Below are 24,896 nucleotides of genomic sequence, written 5' to 3' on the forward strand. Positions count from 1 at the left end.
AACTACTGGACACAATTGTGAAAGATGTGACGTGCTCTAGAGACACACACACCTCTCACCACTCAATGCTGTTTCCTTTTCTCTGTGGCCCCACCCCCCCAGGCTGCTATCACCTCCTAATAAAAGAAAAAAATATGGAAGCGCAGTCAAAAGGGTACTGGTAAGAAAACACCTTTATAATAAATTGTGTCAATATAATCACAAACAATAACAACAATTGTCAAAATAAAATAAAAAAATAATGATAAAAAACAAGTGGAAGTGGGTGCATTACTGAGAGGCGATCAAAGCAAGTTCCTGCTAAATGAATGTCAGAGGGATAACACCAAGAAAACTCCTGGCTTAAGATCAAAGTCTTGTGACCAGAGAAGTGTCCCCAGAAGGATACGTAAAACGTAGGGGGATATGATGTTGAGGGGTGCCCGTGGGTTGAGCCAATGCTCAGTGTGTTCACCCAACCTCCGCCGATGGCTCGTGGGGGCCCGATGGTTCTCCCAAATCAACAACTCCGGTCACGATGGTGAAAGCTGACTCTGCACAGCCCACCGGGTTTCCGGGTGTGACGTCACTTCCAGATGTGACGCGATGACCGTTCCCAGCTGTCTCAGGGCTGTGCGATCCTCCTCCGCAGTAGTGGTATCAGATTAGCAGACGAACAAGCCGATGACAAGTGCCGCCCTCACAGACGCACGTTACAGTGCTGGTAGTTCCAATCCACTATACCAAATGAGAGCGCACACCCTTGGCTCCTCCTCCTACGTATTTCCCCAATGAATGGCTTCAGGAACTTGCTTTGATCGCCCCTCCCTCTCCCCCTCAAGCCAGTCTTAATACTAGAAAAATACATGTCCAGTTTTACCTCTAATTTTTACAGGACAGAGTTTTCAAATTGAGGACAGTTTGGTTCAATACTGGACACCTGGCAATCCTAGAACTTGAGAACCCCTGCATTAGGGGAATGAAAGATGAAAAAGACATTTAAAGAAGCAAAATAATGAAAGAGATGCTGGGGGTAGAGGAAAGAGACATGCTGGGGCAGGAGAGAGGCGCGAGCGAAAGACATGCTGAGGTGGGGGGGGAGAGGAACATGCTGGGGTGGGGAGAGAGGAGAGCGAAAGACATCCTGAGGTGGGGAGAGGAGAGGGACATGCTGAGGGTAAGGAGAGAAAGACCTGAAGAGGGAACACAGAGAAATATGAGAGAAGGGGACAAGATGGAATAACATAAAGACACTAGGGGGGGAAAGAGAGTCATGAGGGGCAAAGTAGACCAAATGTAATTATGTAATCACATTTGCAGGGGCCCTATTCTTCGTTTGTCCTGGTCCTGAAAATTATGTTGGCGCTGTCACAGGGGGACCAGAACTTTTAACAATGAAACCACCAGGATCACTATCGCCAGACAGGACACAATAATTGAATAAACTAAAGTTTATTCTGGCAAGCCAGCAAACACACAAAATACATAAACACAGTGAAACACTCACCATCTGGGGGCATGGGGGCCAGAAACTAGCTTCAACTAGGTGTAGGAACCTGCTTCGGAAGACTTGTCCTGAACGGCTTCTTTTTCTGCTTCTCCGGCGCATCTCTGTCAAGCCCAGTGCTTATTCACACAGAGCACTTTTGAAAAGCCTGCCAGCCGTGTCTGCGAAAAACTTCCAAAACTGTTCTGGTTCCCTGATTGGCCGCACTCCTTACATAGCCCTCGGTTCCTATACTAAGCATGGTGCAGGGGCCGCCGACCAATCAGGAAGCGGATCGTGAGGCTGCAGCCAATCAGCGGACAAGGACTCACCCAGCTGCACCAATCAGAGGAGGGGCCGTCTTAAGCACCCTTGACCGCCCACAGGGGAGTGGGATGCCGTGAGCGGGAGATTTGAACTGGTCAACGGGAATTGTGCCGATGAGGCTGAGTCACAGCAACGGTTCCCTTGGCCAGCCCCATACTCCCCTTGAAGATGGGCGCCGCAGTGTCTACAGGGAACAATGGCTCTGCTCTGCCGAGATCCAGTTCCCCGAGCCTGCATCTTAGCCCTTCCCTGCTCGCCATTGTCCCGATCCTCCAGCTGTCCCAGCCTCTGCCACGACCCGGCATTTCTCCACATGCAGCACCGCTGAATGAATTACTTGCGCAGCACACAAAGAAATGCCACAGACAGCACAGGCATTTTCCTGGCTTGCAAACTGTGTGGGGGAATACACTAACATGGAATAAAGTGCTTTTAAACATATACAATCCCTGTTCTCCAAAACATACAGTTTCCCCCTTCCAGACATCACACAGTGATTATTCTTTTCAGGAAGGGGTTACACAAAACATTACATACCGGCCAAATGAGCCCCATAGAGGCGGCCATTACTCATGGTATTGGGGTAGCCAGTCAAGCTTCACTTTTATTATGTGAGGCTGACTACCCCTACCGTAACAGGCGCCTCTCCTGGGAAATGTCTGATATATACAGGCAAAGCTCAGCTGATATTAATAAGCCTGCTGCAGCGAAGCAGACTGAAAGCCTGGACTGGGGTTGCTACTTCCCATACAGCAAATAATGTACAGGTTTTAGCATTCCCATTGCTATCCCCTTTAATACTGGAGATGTTGGTACGACTTACTGACCCATACCCATACACTGGCGACACACTTTATTCGAGCTCGGCTAGTCCCACGAATTCGGGTATACCCGGGTGTATTGAGGTTTGTGACTGTTTTCTGCCATAGTGCATTGAGGTATTTTCCAGGCAGGGATTGAAGCATTTTATTCCCGCTGGCTGCAATACTGCACAGTATATATATATATACTGCATTACAATTCATGAATTTATGCCATCTGGTAGACACGCGAAGCATTGCAGCTTATTAAATCCTAATCATTATCATTTAACAGATCAGCCGCCCGTCAGCCAGGCATGAACCCAGGCTGGGAAGGCAAACGCAACGGGGCTTGTCAGAGGTGAGGAGCGGCGCATTCCAGGTATCTGCCAGGTACATACTGGGTATTTGCTCGAATAAAGTGTGTCGGTGCAGTACCTTCTTTCCTATTTGAAGATGTCTATGCCAAGCGAACCAGAGAGGGCCCTGTTCAGTCATGGAGAGGCCATTACCACATGGCCTGCACTGGAGTCCCTTTTATTTGTATTAGAAGAAAAAAAAAAGAGTGCCCACAAATCCTGCCGCAGGTACACATCAATCAAGAGTTACGTAGTAGCATACAGATCACACTCCAGTGGACTTGTGTTCAAATGTGATACATTTATTTCCAAAAGATCAACGTTTCAGTCCCATCTTGGACCTTTTCCACATTTTGAAAGGAACCGTAAATTAGACGATTTCCAGCTCCTTTTATTTGGCTCCCAGCATAGAACAAGACAGGTTAGGTTTAGAATCAACCTGAGCTGCACAAACAAGGATCATCTGATATAGTATTAAGAGAAGATTGTGTAGTCGGGAGAAGCTCAGAATCCCCACAGCCATGAAAGGCTATCCATGGCCAGTAATACAACAGTACACCATAGCTGGCTCATTCAGCAAAAACTGAAGAAAAGAAAGAAACACTGATATAAAATAATGAACTCGGATAGAATTTGTGATGGCTGTATAGAAGCATTTATGTTTGTTAAATAGGAGTCATTAATTCTTCCAGATAGATACATGAATCAGGCGTAATATATGTTATGATTTGATTTATGTATGTTAAGTATGTTATTAGAATGAATACATACAGTGTCATCAGCTTCTATAACTAGCTGAAGGTTCCAAACTAAAGCCAATAGAATCAGGACACAATGCCTGGAGATGGGATTGGTGATAGTGGGTTGCTGTATATACAATTGAACCCTTGTTCAATTGTATATACAATAATAGGCATCATATACCATGTTCTTCCCTCTTTATCCAAACAGAACCTTTATACATATATTTACCTGTATGTAGAATTAGGCTTAATTGTTCCCTCTGGTTCTGTATGGTGGGATGTATTGTGATATTCTACATCAACACTGCCAATGAATCCTATGGAAACTGTGTGATATTCTGAGCTACTGTATATTAGAATATGGTGTGTTATCTGGAGGAATAATGTAATACATTACATATATGTATATATTTATTTAATGCCAGAGAATCTTTTGGGAGGGAAGTAGTCTCTGATTCTGGAGATAGATGGCAAGCAGAGGCTTAGTAAACTGTGACTAGTGAGGCAGAAGGAGAGACTGAGAGACAAATGAGGTGAATCCAGAGAAATTTCAAATGTCGGAGAGAAGGACAGAGGGGGAAATTGGAGAGGGTGGCAGGAAATGGAGCAACCCCAGAGAGATTTACAACGGCAGCGGCTTCATGAGGGGATGAGATTTGTATTAAACCCAATCACTGGAAACCAGTTATGTTATTGACAGCTCCAAAAATTAAAATACTAGAGATCAGTGCAGAACTATCCGGCAGTGAAGTGGTTAATGCGAACAGAAATCTGTCTTTTATCTACGTGGAAAAACACCTCCCATCCAGCCTGCAAATTAACACACTGCTGTGCACAGCAACTTGGTAAGAATTGACTGTACCTACACAAAGCTTGTCCCCTCTCCCCCAACCAACCTTGTGGCTTTATTGTGTTCTGACACATGATTTATCTACAATATACAGTTTAATAAGAGCTCCTGAAATGTGTTCACACACACACATACTGTATTTATAAATACACAAAAAAATGAAGAGCGCACACTCACAGTGCGTATATAGAGTAAATAATAACAATTTAATAAAAAATGGACAACATATATCTGCTAGCAATATAAAATCAGTACAATAAAATAAACAAATAAAAAGTTGAATCAGTGGAAGCTGTTTTCTCTGATTGAGATGTGATAGAGCTTTGAGGGTTAATAAGTCTCTGAAATATTGTTTCTATTCGTGAATAGATGTCAGCAATCAATCAGATGATGTATATTATACAGAGTCCTATGAGACCACTCTTCGTCTGACAGAGTAACTGTATAACCCCTCCGGCAACATAAAAAGTCTGCTTGCCCCAAAAGTATATACCGGAGTACCTGATCAATCGTTGAGCGGCACCGCTAGTGTCCGGCAGTATGTAGAATCCGGTGCCGCTCAACGATTGACCAGGTACGTACTCTGGTGTTTACTTATGGGGCAAGCAGATTTTTTCCCATACATACATCAGGTCTGCAAGACCATTTCCTGCGGCTCACGGAGGTCCCAGCTGACGGGGGCGCTATCAGCGCTGATCCCGGACCAGCTCTATTGGGATTCCCCTGGTGGAAGCTGAGCCTATTATATCAAAGGATGCTTGCATTAACCCTTAAGTTGCTGGAGGGGTTATACAGCTACTCTATCAAACGTAGAGGGGTCTCATAGAACTCTGTATCATATACATCATCTGATTGATTGCTGAAATCTATCTATTCATGAATAGAATCAATATTTCAGAGACTTATTAACCCTCAAGGCTCTATCACATCTCAATCAGAGAAAACAGCTGCCACTGGTTCAAGTTTTTATCTGTTCATTTTATTGTACTGATTTTATATTGCTAGCAGATATATGTTGTCCATTGTTTTATTAAATTGTTATTATTTACTCTATATACGCACTGTGAGTGTGTGCTCTTAATTTTTGTGTGTATGAAGAGCTGCATTTCTCTCCCCTGCTTATTATATATATGTAGCCAGGTCCCCCTCTGTCTGTCGCCCCACCCCCTCATCTGGCTGGCGATTGCGGGTGCCGCCGAGCCCCATGGCGGACCCGAAGGCAGTTGCAGGAGTGGGGGGTGGATAGGAGCTGGTGCGGAGGTTGCCGGGGACGCGTGCGGCCGGTTGTTAGGGCCGCGGGTGCGTCGTTAGGGCTCCCGGCGGTTCCCGGTGCGGGGTGCCGCCATATTGCATTGCGCACGCATGCACAGTGGGGATTTCAGCGTGGTGACCGGAAGGAAAGTTCACGTATGCGCAGGACAAGCGCGCAAACATGGGCCAACCAGAGGAGTGCTCTAAGCAGGGACTACAGATCCCATGAGCCTTAAGGGACCCCAAGTGACACCAGGGAGCAAATAGGGCTGTAACATCTCCCTGCAGAGGAGATTAGATATGTTTCGCGCGCTGGAGGAGCACGTTAGTCAGAACCAAGATGAGCTAGGGGAAGGAGGTGAGTGCAGGGGTCTGTGACCCACTGCATTAGGCCAGCAGCCCCTTAGGCCCCAGTCAGGTCCTGAGCCAGCTTATGGTGCAACAGGGACAGGCCCTAGGTTAGGGACCCTGTCACCTTAGTATCAGTGATGGTTAGGGATTCAGCGGACGCTGCACTCCCCGAGAAGAGACTTGGGCTCAAGCCTATGCCCAAAGAGACAGAGACTATCTCCTGGGTGGGATCATCCCTGGCGGACCCTCGTGCTAGGAAGGACCAGATCACAGATGGGATCACCACGCGGCAGATCCTTTTCGAAGTTGCTTGCAGGCCCGAGTGCAGGAGCACTCGGCAGGTACCTTTATAAGTGTACCAACGAATCACCTAAATATATATATCTGTACTCTCACATAGTGGCAGCGCTGACCACGGGGAAAAAGGGTTAACTGTGGACACGGTGTGGGGGTACATGGTGGTGGGTGTAAGGTACACTCCTAGTGGAGTGAAAGACACTTTGGACTGCGTAATATGTTGTAGAGTTATCCCCTAGGGGAAGTATTATTATAAAGTACATAGTGGTTACAGTAAAGTGTGTGATTATTCTGCATTTACAGTAAAGTGGTGTAGCCCTTTTTCTGAACGTCTACCTAAGGGACTACTACCCTCTGACTAGCACCTGTGGCTCCAGGAGACCTGAGCCTCCGCTGACTGGGAGCCTGGGGTACAACACCTCATAATGTAGCGCAGCGCCTCCACTTACCCAGGATCCACATTATAGAAGATCTGCCCTGAGCAAGAACCATACCATACCATACGTTGTGGAACAAGCAACCTTTTACTATTTCTTATCCATGACACTCAGTGGCAACATTACATAATACAACATACACTTAACTCTTAGCATTGATATAACTTCTGTTCACTCTATAACCATTCCTATAATAAAGTGGCTCGGCCACACCTCAAAAGGGATATTGTCCTGTACATGCCACTCTCTCATAGAGTATGTCCTTATGACCGGGGAAAGACTGTTATCATTCCGCTAGCCACCGCTAGTGTCTACTTAAGTTAGCGTTAAGGCGGGATCAGCGCCTGATTACCGGTGTCGGTGCACTTGATGTATACCAAATACCTCCCGGTCACGGCGGTGACCGCACCTCTCCTAAAAGGGTCCGTCGTATCTGTTCCAGACCTTTCGCTGTCGCTCCGCTCCACCATCTGCTCCCAGACCGAGATGGCGGTTCACAACTCCGTGCGCTGGAAAATGTCTAACGGGACAATCCCTATCCACTACGGCCGTCCCTACAAATGCTGCACCCTACAGTGACGTGGGGAAACTCCTCGGGACCTGGGGATAGTCTCTGGCCTAAGCAGGTGGGTCACGGACCCCTGCTCTCACACTCCCTATTCCGGCAATCTCCTCCTTCCTTCCCTTAGCGTGGTCTCCTCTCCCACCTTCCTGTTTCCTCCCCTAACAATCCAGCCTGTCCATTGGCTCCCAGCCGCAGCCGACTCCTCCAAGGTTCGCGAGGTTAAAGTTCAGCACATAGTCCCTCCTTATTGGTTCGCTATTCGCGCGCTTCCATCGCGCATGCGCAACCTTGCCTTGACACAGTGACCTCTCAACCTTGCACAACAATATGGCGGCGCCCTGCACCAACTTGCCGGCGCGGAACCCGACATACAATGTACTTATAGACGTTGTGCTAACACATCCTTACAGAATCCAACGTCCCCGCTTGGCTACGCTACATACATATAAACAGAACATTGTACCATACATCCCCTCTATCTTAAATTAGGTTACACATTTCATTGAACAGTACCACCACTGAATGCATTCTATGCCGAGCCCACTGCTGAGCCTCATAATGGGGTGCCCCGAATTGATCGTAAGCCATTCTCATTGGAGGCTGACTGGCTCTTTGGCTTCGTCGAGGTTGTTTTTCATCAGCTTCCTCTGAGGAGTAGCCAGTCTCAACTGGCGTTTCCATTTCTACCCTTGAGGGGTTTCCGGGATTTGTAAAGTCTCTCTGTGGTGCAAAACACGGGTTCTGCGGGTCTAATGGCTGACTCATTGGAGGCAGAGGATCAGTTGTTGGGCCAAGGGGCTCTTTACCCATAGCTCCTTCGGGAGATGCCCCCGCGGCCGGAAGGCCCCTTTGAGAGGTTCCTTCCATCAGATTCTCAGAGGTGGCATGTATTACAGTCTCTAGGCCATTCTCTGGGTTTTCAATTTCTCCATCCATTGATACAGTGGGTACCTCCAGTTCGTTGTCCCCTACTTGAGGTATGGGGAGTAGGTGATTCCTATGCCACACTTTTACACGGCCTTCGGATTCCTTGATCCGGTATACTGGGAGGCCAGGCATCTGTGACTCTACCTCATACACCCCTTCTCTCCAGCGGTCGGCTAGTTTATGCTTTCCTGGGATGCCTAGGTTGCGTAGGAGAACAGCATCCCCTGGGCGAATTTCCTTGTGACGCACTTTGTGGTCGTAGCGCCTTTTATTACCCGCATTCAGTTGCGCTGTCGCTCTCTCAGCCAACTTATTGGCCTGCTGCAGACTATCCCGTAACCGCTGCACATAACGGAAGTGCGTTCTATTGGATACCCCATCGGTAGATATCCGCAGCCTCACATCTACCGGTAATCGGGCTTCTCTCCCGAACATCAGGAAGTACGGGGTGTACCCAGTGGACTAATGTCGGGTACAATTATAAGCGTGTACCAATGTCTCCACATGTTTACTCCATTCCATTTTCTGGAGGCCTGTTAGGGTCCCCAACATATCCAGCAGGGTGCGGTTGAACCGTTCGGGCATAGCATCCCCTTCTGGGTGGTACGGGGTGGTTTGTGACTTAGCAATATTTAGTAGCTTTAATAGTTCCTTAATGAGAGTACTCTCAAAATCTCGGCCTTGATCAGAGTGGAGGCGATTCGGTAGTCCATAATGAATAAAGTATCTCTCCCACAAGACTCTGGCCACAGTCACTGCCTTTTGATCTTTAGTAGGGAACGCTTGTGCGTACCTTGTGTAATGGTCTGTAATCACTAGTACGTTGCCGATGCCCCGGTTGTCGGGCTCAATACATAGAAAGTCCATACACACCAAATCCATAGAGCCAGAGCTTTTCAGATGAGCCATGGGGGCCGCCCTGGTGGGAAGTGTTTTCCTCTGTAGACAGCGGTTACACCTCCGACAATGTCGTTCCACAGACTCTCTCATCCTCGGCCAATAGAATCGATCCTGCAGTAGTCCGAAGGTTTTGTCATGCCCAGATGACCATGATCATCGTGAAGGGCCCGGAGAACCATGTTCCTTAGACGCTCCGGCAAGAACAGTTGGCGCCGGTCAGGATGATTATGGTATGGAATTACCCGGTACAATAAGCAATTGTCCAATTCGAACTTCCCGAATTCATTCAACAATAGCTTCACTAATTCCTTGGGGGCTTGTTTGAGTATAGAGGGATTTTCTTGTTGCACAGCTTGACGAGCCAGTTCCACCACTGGATCTTGTATCTGGTGATGCACTAAGTCTTTCCAAGAAATGATTTTATCCTCAGTAATATTCATTCCTTCTCGACTCTGATAGGCCCGGGGGATGGCTCGGGAGTGGCATCCCAGGGAATCAGTGACTCTTAGCTCCGAGAACGCCACCTGATCGTTAACTACTGCTGCTATGGAGCATAGGGCACGAATCCCAGGGCCCGGGATTTCCTCCCATACTTCCTCATCCGGGGTGGATTTGAGACCCGGTCGGCGTGACAGAGCATCGGCCCCCACGTTGGTGGGCCCGGGTTTATACTTGAGGTTGAAACTATAGTTGGCCAGGGCTGCTAGCCAACGGTGTCCCGTGGCGTCTAACTTGGCGGAGGTGTTTATGTAGGTCATGGGGTTATTATCCGTATGTACTTCAAACTGTACTCCATACAAGTAGTCGTGTAATTTGTCCACCACTGCCCATTTTAGTGCCAAAAACTCCAGTTTGTGGACCAGGTAATTCTGTTCACTGGGAGTCAAGCTTCGGCTCGCGTACGCCACGGGGCGAAGCCCGGTGTCATATTTCTGATGCAGTACTGCCCCTAGCCCACTAAGACTGGCGTCCACATGTAAGACATATTCACGTTCAGGATCAGCATACGCCAGTACTGGGGCTTGGGTGAGACTGGCCTTTAAATTCAGGAACGCCTGTTCGCATCCAGGGGTCAATTTTTCCCCAAAAGGTGTTTGTGCCGTGATTCCTTTTGGCTCTCTATTTCCTGGGTAAATTCTTAGGAGATTGTTCAGGAGCTTGGCTTTACTGGAGTAGCATCCCACGAAACGCCGGTAATAACCACAAAATCCCAAAAAAGAACGCAGTTCTTGGACATTACCGGGCCTGGGCCAATTCACCACAGCCTCTATCTTCCCTGGATCGGTGGACACTCCTTCAGCCGACACAATGTGGCCCACGTACATCACGGAGGATCGGCAAAACTTGCATTTGTCCAAGGACAGTTTGAGGCCCTCCTCCTGAAGTCGATCCAGCACTTTCATCAACCGTTCCGCGTGTTCCTCTAGGGTTCTTCCGAACACTATAATGTCGTCCAAGTACACCAAGCATTCTTGCGGGTTTAGGTCCTCCAGGGTCTTTTCCATTAGCCTCTGGAAGGTGGCAGGAGCCCCGCAGATCCCTTGCGGCATGCGGGTAAACTGGTAGAACCCTAACGGACAGATGAAGGCCGTCTTCTCTTGGTCTTCCTGGCCCATTGGCACTTGGTAGTACCCTGACCTTAGATCGAGCACACTGAACCATTTACTCCCCGTCAAGGTGTTCAGGAGGTCCTCGATTCGGGGCAGCGTATACTGATCGGGAACCGTGCGGTTGTTCAGGGTTCTGTAATCCACACAGAGGCGGACCGTTCCGTTCTTCTTGCGGACTACCACGATGGGTGAGGCGTAAGGGCTACGGGATCCCTGCACGATTCCAGTCCCCTCCATTTCGGCGAGTAATCTTCTCACCTCTTCCACGTCCCGAGGGGCGAGTCGACGGGAGCGTTCCCCGAAGTGGTAGCGTCGTTCATTCGGATGGTATGACGGGCACTGCGACTGCACCCCACATCCATATCACTAGTGGAGAATACGCTTCGCCGTTCTTGTAGCTGGGCCTGCAGTCTCCTCCTCCATTCTTCCGGAAGCGGAGAATCTCCGAAGTCAAATTCCAACGGGGAGTCATGAGTGGGTGTAGTGTCCGTTGACCGTCCTTTCAGGACCTTCTCTTCGGGTGTTACGGGGTATATCCTACCCAGCAGCTGGCGTTGATCAATACTCATGGGATATGGAGAGATATTCTGCACATACACCCAGGTTCGATCCGGAATCTTCCCGGGCCACTTCTTCACGGAGGCCAACACCACATAGCCTAGCCATTGTTCGTCTTGGGCCACGCTTTCTAAGGAGAAGAACTGATCCTCCGGGCGTCGATCCAGGTAGTGGCAGGCAGCGACGATCATCCTTCCTTCTCCAGGGGGAATTTGAGTCAATCCCCACTCTTGACTATAGAGCATCCCATGCTCCTCTTCAGTCGCGATTTTACCGCAGACCTCTTGTAGTACTGGACACGCAGCCAGGGCTAGCAGCGGAGCTTCGCCCGCTTCTTGCAAATACATGCGGAACACCGCACGCACAATGTCAGTGTTAGTCCCCAAGATGATCGGAGCGCTGGGGTGATCTTGAGGCTCGGGGCACACTAGGGCCTCCACTTCCATGGGATGATGCTTGCCAGTGTTCAGTTGTGGAATGTCCAACTGCACCTTTACTACTCCATCGATGGGGTAATCCTCGTGACTCAACCCCCTTAGCCGTAAGGCATCAGCAGATAGTAACGGCAACCGATGTAAATGTTGGTCATAGAAGGGCCTATACACTATGGTCACTTGGGATCCTGTGTCCAACAATGCTGCCGCGTAGATGCCCTCAATGACTACCCGAATAATGGCGGCGGGTCCAATTCGGTTGCTCGGGGAGGGCTGTGGTTCGGCGCCGCCCCCCTGGGGGGTGCACGGCATCGATTGAGCCGGCCGGGACGCCGTTTTCCGTAGAGAGGGACAACGGGCTCGAAGGTGTCCCATCTTTCCACACGCATAGCACTGGATCTGGCTGAGGTAGTTCTCGCTTCTCCCGGGCGGTGAGCTCCGCCCCGTCGTAGGGCGAGATCGGGCCGCCACCGGTGCTCCTGCGTCATCTGGGTCAGGGTCCCCAGGCTCGAGCACATCGGCTTTCGGTTCCGATTTCTTGACATCTTTGCTTCCTTGCGGGGCCTTTTTCCCTAGGGTTAGGTCATGCCCCAATAGCACCGTTTCGTGCGCTTGGACACGGTCCATTAGGTCATGGAACAACAAGGCTTGTCCGGGCGTTAGACAGCCACTGACACATACGGACACGGGATGCAGGGGTAGGAGTCCCCTCAACAGTTGGGTGGTGCGCAGTCCATCGGCCTCCACCCTTGGCACCACGCCTTTCCTCACCATAGCCCATAAATCCAGATGCAGGCGTCTGAGAAAGTCGGATACCATCTCTCCTTCTTTCTGGGCTAGAGCATGAAATTTGGCCATCAGGGCATAGGTATCTATAGGGGCTCCATAAGCCTTCGTCAGGCAGTAGATGAGATCCGCCGCATCAGCATCTGGGTGGTCGTCCCGGTAGTAGTGCACCATGTGGGACGCAGGGGGTCGTAGGCACTCAATGATGCACTGTCTCAGGACCGCGTCCATGCAGGTCCACTCAGGTAGTACCTGTTCTGTGTGATCCAGCCATTCTTCTATCCCCACTCCTCCTTGGGGCGTGGGTTTATCACCCGAGAATGCCTTTAACTTCCGGTATTGGAGTGACTGAGTGGAGTGGTGAATTGCTGCGGCCACCGCGGGAATAGAGGCATCTCCCTGTAGGCTATCTCCAACTGAGGGGTAGGTGTCTAGTCTTGATAGGCTGAGTCTATTTAGCGCGGGCCTCAGGCCGGAGGGGGTGGATGAGGAGCCCAGGCTCAGGGCTGCCGGCCATCGAGGTTGCAGGCCACGGCAGGGGAGCGGTCCGGACCTCCTGCAACAGCACCTAATGCGGGGGTGTATTCTCTCTGTGGGGTGGATGTGGCTAGCGGTTCGGCGGTGTCCACTTGAACTATGGGGCAGTGTACGCCCGGGGCCTCTGGCAGCAATAGTATACGGGCAGTGCTTCGGGGCAAATCTCCCGCCAGGCCTGGTCTCGGTCGTAAAAATGGTCTTTCACTTGGGCAGTGTCCAGGAGCGGGAGTTTACTGACCTGGTCGGTCACAGTGCCTAAAGAGATAATGGCGGGAACATGGCCCAGGGCGAAAACACGATTCAGGGGGATTCCGTGTCGCTGGGCCCACTTGCGCACCTCAAGCGGGGAGGGCACAGACATGATGTAAGCTTGTTGCACAAATTTGAAAAAAAATTGGGGCACCCCAGGTCTAAGATCTCAGCAGCGCCTCCAAATGTAGCCCTTTTTCTGAACGTCTACCTAAGGGACTGCAACCCGCTGACTAGCACCTGTGGCTCCAGGAGACCTGAGCCTCCGCTGACTGGGAGCCTGGGGTACAACACCTCATAACGTAGCGCAGCGCCTCCACTTACCCAGGATCCCCATTATAGAAGATCTGCCCTGAGCAAGAACCATACCATACCATACGTTGTGGAACAAGCAACCTTTTACTATTTCTTATCCATGACACTCAGTGGCAACATTACATAATACAACATACACTTAACTCTTAGCATTGATATAACTTCTGTTCACTCTATAACCATTCCTATAATAAAGTGGCTCGGCCACACCTCAAAAGGGATATTGTCCTGTATATTGGTGGCCCTGCCACGCTCTCATAGAGTATGTCCTTATGACCGGGGAAAGACTGTTATCATTCCGCTAGCCACCGCTAGTGTCTACTTAAGTTAGCGTTAAGGCGGGATCAGCGCCTGATTACCGGTGTCGGTGCACTTGATGAATACCAAATACCTCCCGGTCACGGCGGTGACCGCACCTCTCCTAAAAGGGTCCGTCGTATCTGTTCCAGACCTTTCGCTGTCGCTCCGCTCCACCGTCTGCTCCCAGACCGAGATGGCGGTTCACAACTCCGTGCGCTGGAAAATGTCTAACGGGACAATCCCTATCCACTACGGCCGTCCCTACAAATGTTGCGCCCTACAGTGACGTGGGGAAACTCCTCGGGACCTGGGGATAGTCTCTGGCCTAAGCAGGTGGGTCACGGACCCCCTGCTCTCACACTCCCTATTCCAGCAATCTCCTCCTTCCTTCCCTTAGCGTGGTCTCCTCTCCCACCTTCCTGTTTCCTCCCCTAACAATCCAGCCTGTCCATTGGCTCCCAGCCGCAGCCGACTCCTCCAAGGTTCGCGAGGTTAAAGTTCAGCACATATTCCCTCCTTATTGGTTCGCTATTTGCGCGCTTCCATCGCGCATGCGCAACCTTGCCTTTACACAGTGACCTCTCAACCTTGCACAACAATATGGCGGCGCCCTGCACCAACTTGCCGGCGCGGAACCCGACATACAATGTACTTACAGACGTTGTGCTAACACATCCTTACAGTGGTTATATACATCTCCGTGTTTGTGCTTATTGTATATGTGTGTCCTGTGTAGGCAACCTTCTACATTCCTAGAACCCTACATAGGTGGAGCCACTGAAAACCAGAACGTTCCAGAGATTCACCCGAGGCTCTCACTAGCGGAGGCTCAGGCCTCCTGTAAGCCTGATAGGTATAACGCATTAGGTTCCCCACACACACACTCTATATGCGATTGGGTGGGGGAATACCATTATATTTGGAGGCGCTGCTGAGATTCTACCTGGGGTGCCCTATTCCATATCAAATTGTCCGCTTTAAACGCCATCATGTCCGTGCCGTCAAAGAAAGAAGTCAATGACTGGGCCTTAGCGCAGCAGGTATCCCCAAGGCGCGCGGTTGCAGTGGCGGGAGTAGCAAGTGACAAGGACGTATTCACAGTGCGCACACAAGTAAGAAATTGTCCGGGGCTGACCACCGCCCGGGTGGTAGACTATAAACTTGATGCTGACGGCCAGGAACCACCTACCTCCTGGCCACCGCACTGGACATATGCTCAGAGACTGTTCCTCATGTATTAAACCTACCAGAGCCCTCCGCAGAGGACTGTCTCTTGATATATCCTGACACACAGGATCCCGAAGAACCGTCCACCAGTACTGGGCCAAACACGACCCACCGGGTGACCAGTACTCTTTACAGGGTAGGTCCCCCTAAGGTCTCCTTCACCCTGAGCAGTTTATAAGGATTCATCCGCTGGGTGGGAAGCCCACCCACCTCGCCTACTACTGATAGACGGTCAGACCGGCTCCCACCCATGCCTAGCGTCAGAACTGGAGCTAGTAGTCAGCCCCTTAGTGGAGGTCTTTCCTTGAATATGACAGCCTCCCAATTAGTAGAAGCTAAAACCATCTCATCTCAAACACAGAACTACCGGAAGCTAAAAGCCTTTTCTGGAATTCTGCCGACGCCTTCAGGAGAAGAAGGGATCGAGACATGGCGGGAACATACTCTCCAAGTAATAGCGGAGTGGTCGTGCTCCGAAGCCAGCAAAAGACAGAGATTGGTTGAGTGTTTCAGAGCCCCAGCCTCCCAACTGGTACGGATACATCGTGAAGTGGAAGGAGAAGTTACGGCACAGGAACTGGTGTAAATGCTCACTCAGTCCTATACCCGAGAAGATGACGAGGATGAGCTGATGGCCCAGTTCAAGGCTCTTCGCCACAAAGAAAGAGAGGATTTATCTGCCTTCGTCCGCAAACTACAGCTGTCGCTGGGGAACCTCCTATCCAAAAATATCATTTCAGTCGCCGAAGTTGACCGGTACCGACTCAAACAGCTACTAAAGGGGTCGTTGCCTAGCCACCTCATAGATATAGCGATGCGGGCCGCCCCGATCGCTGCTGTACCACCCAGCTACATGGAATTGTTGCGTCATATCAGAAGACATGAGGTGCAGCTACATTTTCATGACTCCAAAAAAAACAAGGAACACATCAAGAGTGACACCCCAGTCCCCTCAACCCCAAAGGGTAAGAAACCTTCCAACCGGGAGGAGGAGGTGACTCCCAGGTTGCCTGCCGGGAAGGGCCATACCTCCGAGAAACCATCTTCCACGTTCAAGGGTCGCCCTGAACGCCGCAAAGTCGTTTGCTATAACTGCGTAAGAAGTGCCACTTCTCCAGCGACTGTCCGGAGAGGGAGGATCCCCCCGAGGAAAAACCTCCCGATAGAGGAAATTCAGCCCGGTCAATGGTCTGCCATGTAAAAATTGCAGAGTCTGATCCAGAAACCTCTACTGGACCCGAAGAGGCTCCTCCTGACTCCGGCCCCAGTGATGACACCAGGGGATGCTTACAGTCAAGTAGGCCCCTCGGCCATCGTGCCTGTTGTACTGGAAGGGATCTATGCCTCTGCCCTACTGGACACCGGATCACAAGTGACCATTATATACCGCAAGTTCTATGACCAGCACCTTAAACACTGCCCCCTGCGGTTGGAAGAACATATGAAGGTGAGGGCGTTGTAAGGGTTCAACTGGAAATACTCCAACTGAACACCGGCAAGAAACACCCCATGCATGTTGCCGCAATGGTATGCCCAGAGCCCCAAGACCAGTGCAAGTATCCGATCATCTTGGGAACGAATACTGATATAGTACAAGCTGTAATCAGAGTATACCTGAAAGAGACCAACGAGTTGCCGCTGTCCAATTCGCTCCTAGATCCCGTTCTACGAGAGGAGTGCAACTGGGTATATGTCTTAGAGCATCACGGGGATCTCTACAATCATCAACGCGGACTGACGACCATATTACCAGGGGGAGTGCAACGTACGGCCGTCTGGTGCTGTTATCCCGAGCGAGATGAGAATGATCAGCTTTTCTCTCTGGAGAGCACCCTGAGGAAGAGATTCAGAGAGGGTATAGGGTACTACCCGAAGTGAGAGAGTATGTGACTAAAATCCCTCTACGCACCGACATATATGTGCAGAACATCTCCCCATACTCGGTGGACCTTAATGCAGGACAAAGTCTGGGTTGCATATATCCAGTTAGGGGATCACCTGAAATCACCTTAGCGTGAAGAAACGCGTTGGGATTGTTAGTGTGAGCTACTGACAGTCTGTCACCATACTCATTTACACTTTGGCATCTGCTGGGACATTGCATACGCTGCTACGCATTGGCGAACTACTGCACTTGCCCCTTCTCCTCCACGGGGTCACATTACCATTTCCTCCCATCCGGAGTTGCTGTGGTGAGCGGTGGACTTCCGGGTTACATCGGGAGAGGTTGCGCATTCTCTGAGGCCCCTGCTGGACGGTGGCTCAGAGGAGCTGGGACTTCACGGAGGAAAAGAGTGGCGTGTGAGCAGAGCAGTGTCTTCCGGCGGTTGGCGAATGAGTATACGCATTACATGCTTGTTTTTCACATTTGTTTGTGAGTTTAAATTTGTTGGACTTTATACTGGAATATTAAATGTGTATTTTTCATATTACACTAGGATCGGGCGCTTTCTTTCTTTTCATTATATATATATATATATATATATATATATATATATATATATACAGTGGCGGCCGCCTTTAGCCTAAATCGGCTGTATCCGCGGCTCTCTGATAATCTCGGTCAGATGCCCGGAGTGAATTGCGTTATTTTAGCGCTCGTGATATTAGCATTTTATTCTCGCTGTCTGCAATACTGCAATGCCGTCTAAAAACTCAGGGGGCGTCCGCGAGCTGTTGTCTTGGAAGTCTAATACCTTAGAAGTTCAACCTACTACACAGTCTGCGTGTGCGCGCGCAGTCATTGTAAATTTGCATATTTACAGTATACTGTATGTCTCATTTGAAAATTGTTGAAACGCATAGGTGTGTACAGTACTGTAACAGTGTCACATTTCGGCATATACAGCGCTCTCCCCTCACTCGCCCCCGCACACACACAGAATAATTTGCTGCCCTGCAGGGTATTTCAACTTCTTATCTTATCTACAGTGCAGTACATCTCTCCCACACCATTCCTTTTAACGTGTGTCTTTCTGGTTTCAATCACATTCCTGCTTGACAGCAGATGATTACTGCGCATGCGCCTGTAACTTCACCCACCACTGCTTGCTTGAGTGAGTGACCCCAAAAAAAAAAAATTCTCATTTTTTTATTTTTATTTTCTCCACAAGCCTGCAAAAACCATCTTGATATTACGATATTCAATCTGTGCTGTAGCTTTTGACTGCGACCCTGTGCGTTTGACTGCACATGGTTGATTTGTGTGCTTTTTACGTACTGTATTTGGGAGTGTAGGGATCATATTATTATGATGACCTGCCTTTTGAAATTAAAGTATGTCATTATCTTTGAACTTCATGCAGCTGTACCCTGTAGCCCCCTCCCCCACGAACACACACAAGGCTCGCTCAAGGATTTGAAACTCTTATCGACAGACACCTCCACAGAGTCATTCATTTTCTGAAGTTTGTCATTGTGCTTTTAATCCGTCCCTAGCCGAGCGTCACCTCACTGTGCCCGCGTGTAATCCTCTTGGAGATGGGAGCTAGCTGATTACTGCGCACGACTCAACCAACCCTCCTTCCAACCCTTTGAGGCTTTGTTTACGATAACGCTTTGGAAAAATCCCTTCTCGAATTTGATATGTAAATCTGATTTGCACAGCACTGTGAGAATTGAGAGTTAAAAAACCATTAACTGATTCGTGTTGTTTTGTCATTCATTCTTTTTCTTTGGTGTACTGTAGGTGTGGGGGTTGTTGTCAATGATTGTGATTATCAAGAATGTAAATACATATTTATTTTACTTTAACAGGAACCAAAAAAATCAAATATAAAAATAATCATGAATAATACATAATGCAGTCTTTATTAAGTTCTTCTGTCAGATGGAAATTGAGGGCCGGTGGGTAAACATGAATAATGCATATTGATAGTAATATTAATTAATAATATATAATTTATAATATATATATATATAGTAATATCATTTTTTCCGTCTTTATCTTCTTCCTCATTCTGTGTACAGTACAGTAGTTCATTGAGAGAGGAGAGGTTTTGTGTACATTTGCAGTTACTGCAGTTTAGATACTGTACACTTGACTGTACAAACAGTTCACAGACTGTACACGACACCCCCCTCTCTCCCAGTCCATCATTTTTTCCTGAAAAGACAAGAAAACAAAAAATTAGTGCAGTTATGTGCGTACTGTATTATGGCATTGTGTGCTGTGTAGTACTGTTAAACTAGTCTATACTGGAACTACTGTATACTGTGACTACTGTTAAATAGTTTTGAACCAGATGGCTGGTGCTGCTCTCTCTGGAAATAAATAAAGTGAGCAGTTAGGTGCATACTGTACTGTATTATGGCATTGTGTACTGTATACTATAGCTACTCCATATTGGACTACAGTACGCTGTTAGCACTGTCAAACAAGTCCATACTGGAACTACTATGTACTCTGACTACTGTTAAATACTTTATAACCAGATGGCTGCTCCCTCTGGAAAGAAAGAAATTGAGCAGTTACTGTACTGTACAGTAGTTGCATACTGTATTATGGCATTGTGTACTGCATAGCTACTCCATATTGGACTACAGTATGCAGTTACCATAGTACTGTCAAACTAGTCTATACTGGAACTACTGTATACTCTGACTACTAGGAAAGGAAAAATCTGTGCCATACTTACCTGTATCATACTGTACTTACAATACTACAGTACAGTACTTCAGTATACCATACTACCTTCCTGATGCTTGCCCATTACGCTCAATCACAATGGGCAACACAGTCGCAATATGGTCAATATATTTATTGCATCGCTTCACGGTGAGTACATCGTTCCAAAAACTCAGAATGCCTTTCGCCAACTCATCCTTTTTGGAGGGTTTCACGACTTTACGGATATGGTCCTTCAGCTGATGCCAGTCCATTTCGATCGGATTGAAGTCTGGCGATCTGTCATTGGAAAAAAAGGACAATTAGTTTAAGAGATACAGTACACAGTAAAAACAGTGGGGAAAAAATGAGACACGGTTACCGCACTTACTCCGCTGGCGTCTTCACCCAGTTGATACCGCGCTCAAGGATATGCGCTGTTGATGCGTTGTGCTTCGGATCATTCTCCTGGTAGAAATGGTGACCATCCGGGAACTTGCGTGCGATGTATTCCACAGTCTCAGGCACAATTTTGTCTTCGAAGAAAGCTTTATTCATGATTCCTATAACAAGAAAAGAAAAGTGCTCAAAAAACTGCACACTAGTACAGTACAGTGCATAAGGCTACATTATATTGTATATATTTTACCTTCAAAGATGACAATGCATCCTGGTCCACGCCTAGAGTTGGCACCCCACACATGCATCTTCACTGGGTGTTTTGGCCACGGCTTCATAGATATGCAACCTTTTTTGTGGAATGCAAAGGTGGCAAATCTCTCCAGCGATACAGTAGACTCGTCAGTGAAGATGCAATCCTGGAAAGTTTCCCCACTGTCGATCCATGCCTGGGCCTGGAACACTCTTTTGATTTTGTTTACGTCCCTTGTCATGGGGTACGGTCTGTAATGACAAGGAATAATTCATTTTAGAGGTACAGTACAGTTCTTAAACAACACTTTTACCTCCTGTATTGTCCAATACTAACCTCACACGTCCATATTTCCATCCAATTCTGCGTCTCATCTTCTTTATGCTTGTCTCGGATACAGTGAGATTGTGATTTTCCTGCAGAGTGTATTTGACCCTTAATGCACTCTTCTCATCATTCTTCTCACTTATTTTGTCGACCAGAAGAGTTGTCTCCCTACAATGTACAGAAAAACATCAATCCGGTAAGTTACAGTGCAGTAGGCCACAAGCACAGCACATCATTTGCAGTAAAAATAGTATACAGTGAGATATTATTCAATTAATATGCAGCAATATAAACAATATACAGTATATACTTTTGTTATATAAATATACTGAAATAACTATAAAATTAGATACAGTAGATCTACAGTACACAGTATATTGTTCTATTAATATGCAGCAATATAAAAAATATACATATACCGTTGTTATATAAATATACTGAAATAACTATAAAATTAGATACAGTAGATCTACAGTACACAATATATTGTTCTATTATTATGCAGCAATATAAAAAAATATACATATAAATATACCAAAATAACTATAAAATTAGATACAGTAGATCTACAGTACACAGTATATTGTTCTATTAATATGCAGCAATATAAAAAATATACATATACCGCTGTTATATAAATATACCGAAATAACTATAAAATTAGATACAGTAGATCTACAGTACACTAGTAGATCTACAGTACAATATTTTATAAAAAAATAAATACATTTAGTTATATAAATATACTTACGCGTTAGTTAACGCTGGTGTCCTTGTGCGTTGTCTGGTTTTTCCGTGTGCAGGATAGCTCACGGTGGTTGCTGGCCAACGAGGCCAGAAGAAGCTAACCAGCGTTGGATATCTGCAATTCGGTGTCCGCTTGTGTACATCTCCTTAATTCGCATGCTGAGATCCTTTGAAATCTTTTTAACAGGCATTGCTGCGAGTAGAAAGAAATACAAACACAAGAATGTATATTCGATGTTTAGTCGATATGTATTCAATGTGCAGTGAATCCACAAAATGGATGGTGTATTTATACGTTAATGAATCACATTAGAGTACGCCCACTTTCAACACCTGTACCTCGTCGCCATGCATAAAAGGTTACACACTTTGCATAGCCCACCACTCGATGATCTTTATCTGAACTTGCCCTTGTCCAGATACTGCATTGTGCCATCTGCTTCCATAGATCAACCCCGATTCTACGGATGCAGGAAGCCACTCGCCTCTGCCGTGCCTATCACACTGAAAAAGCGAAAGGCGGCAGCCGTTTCCACGCCAAGGCCAAAGTGACAACCTAAGGCCAATAAAGAAAACCTTCTGCTGACCCAAAAGGCTAAGGGTTTTAATAGACGTCAGCCTTATTATGTCAAGAAGAAATACGGTGATGTACACTCAATGCAAAACAAATGGCAGCCAACCCATCGAACCCGCAGACCACTTCCACAAATACGCTTCGATGACTCTGCCGCCGCTCTCCCGGATATCTTCAGCCTGTCTTCTCCACTTCTCGTCCTCAATGCTGCCGCCGCCCTCCCATAAACCCACAGGCCATCTTCGCCACTGTTCTTCGACGCCGCTGCCGCTGGTGCCCCTGAAATCCATGGGTCACTTTCTCCTTTCCGCTTAGACGACTCTGCCACTTCTCACCCGGAAATCCAGAGGTCACTTTCTCCATTCCTCTTCGACGACGCTGCCGCTTCTTCTCTCCCGGATATCCACAGGTCACCTCCTCCACCCTTCTTAGACGACGCTGCCGCTTCTCTCCATGGAACCCCCATCTCATCCTCCGTAGCACCCATCAACCCAGATGTCCACAGCACGCCATGCACAAGAACCAGCTCTTTAGACCGGATGCTGAATGGGATAAGTGTGGATATCCCCGGGAACTCTATTGTGCTGGCAAATATAGATCTGCTTCTGGAGACCATGCTAAATATGGATCAACGGATGCTAAATATGGATCAACGGATGCAGAAGATGGATCAACGGATGGAGAAGATGGATCGACGGATGGAGAAGATGGATCGACGGATGGAGAAGATAGAGACTGACATAGTGGGATACATAATTTGCTCGGTGTTCATGTCCCCATATCCCCGATGCCGGAGCATGAGGGTGGCATGGATGTGATGAATGGGACCATCGACCACCTTCCATCACCAAGCGCACCCCCTCCACCAGAAGAATTTGTGTACATGTGTGCCATTGACGAGGATAACATGACAACCCCGTCAAGACCACGCCAGAAGACCACACGGCGACCAAGACAGAAGGAAAGCTTCCTCCCAGACAACCTACCCTCGCCCGCCGCCACAAGCACATCCGCTCACAGAAGAACACCCGCTTCAGAACCCAACCTTCATTTGCTTGCATTGATACGGTGCCTGACATCATCCTGCGCGATATGCCACCGGCACATAGGGAGAAGTATAGGGTGATGAGTGCTGGTATAACCCACACGTATGCCTTGTTAATTTTTAAGCACCACGTGTCCTACTTGATGTACTGCGAGTGGGCCTTCAAAGTTAACTACAAAGGAAATCGTGAAAAAAAGGCGCTTCATGACAATTTAAGAAAGACCATTCTGGATGAATTGCGGCGCTTTTTTTCAATTACAGATCCTGTAATGAAAGGCGTTCGAGACTGCATTAATAGCATTTTGTGCAATGCAAGGCATCGGTCATGGAAGGACAATCTGGTGGGGTACGCATTTGCGTGAGTGTTCAACTGTTGTAAATTTTTGATAAATGTTTTGTTCCAGTCCCCGAGTGCCGCAAACAGGCCCGTATTTCAAGGTTGTCCTGAAAACCGGGCCTGTTTGCGGCCCTCGAGGACTGGAGTTATACAGGCCTGACTGACTGTTCTGCACACCATCCCACTGTAAATGTTTTGACTTGCCGTTCTTTAATAAAGGAGATGTTGCGTTTTGTATATTTTATGAATAAAGAATTTTTTTTAATAACAGGTAAGACCATACTGTTGTGCTGAACTGTACTGTACATTTTTTGACCTGCTGTACTTAAATAAAGTAGATGTTGTTGTGTGTTTTAACTTGTATTAATAAATAAATATTTGTGTTTACTGTACACAAGACCTGCACAATTCCAGTCCCAGAGGGCAACAAACAGGCCGGTTTTCAAAGGTTACCCTGAAAACCAGGTCTGTTTGTGGCCCTCGAGGACTGGAATTGTGCAGGCCTGACTGACCGCTCTGCACACCATCCTACTGTAAATGTTTTGACTTGCTGTACTTTAATAAAGGTGATGTTGCGTTTTGTAAATTTTACTGTTTGAATAAAGATTTTTTTTTAAAACAGGTAAGACCATACTGTTGTGCTGTACTGTACATGTTTTGACCTGCTGTACTTAAATAAAGGAGATGTTGTGTGTTTTAACTTGTAGAAGACAAAAGAGAAACCCCCCGCAGCTATCTGGATGTGTAGGTGTCTATGCTCCCTAGGTAAGTACATATAATAGCAAACCAAGGAAAGAAACCTAGTTAGGGCACTCTAAACACCTGAAAGGTGATATGGTGAACACATTAAAACATACACTTTAATTGCAACAAATTAAAATAATGGGTAGTAAAACTAGGATTAAATGCTTAGATCCTAAGAGTATGAATACTAAATGAGATGTTCTGGATCAATTGAAAGGCAACTGCAAATATCCACTAATATTGTGTGCTGCAGTTTGAACAAGTGGGTATGGTTGACCACTGTCCAAAGTTACCAAGACACCGTAATAATCGCTACTGTAGCGGTATGTGCTAGTATGTACAGTATAGACCCTAGTAAACAAGTATACAGCACACAAGCATGATCCGATGGACCCTAGCCAGGCCTGCCAAACAACAATGGGGCAGAGTAATTGGCTAAATGAACAGGATTCTGGCCACTGGTAGTGTGACTCTCAGTGATGGCTAGGAATGCTGTAGATATACAATAAAATATAGGGTCTAAAAACGATCAGCTCAGTTTCACTGGTTATACTGTATGTATAACCCCAGGTATAA

The sequence above is a fragment of the Ascaphus truei genome, chromosome 5 (genome assembly GCF_040206685.1).
Source record: "Ascaphus truei isolate aAscTru1 chromosome 5, aAscTru1.hap1, whole genome shotgun sequence".
In the NCBI taxonomy this organism is placed as follows: Eukaryota; Metazoa; Chordata; class Amphibia; order Anura; family Ascaphidae; genus Ascaphus; species Ascaphus truei.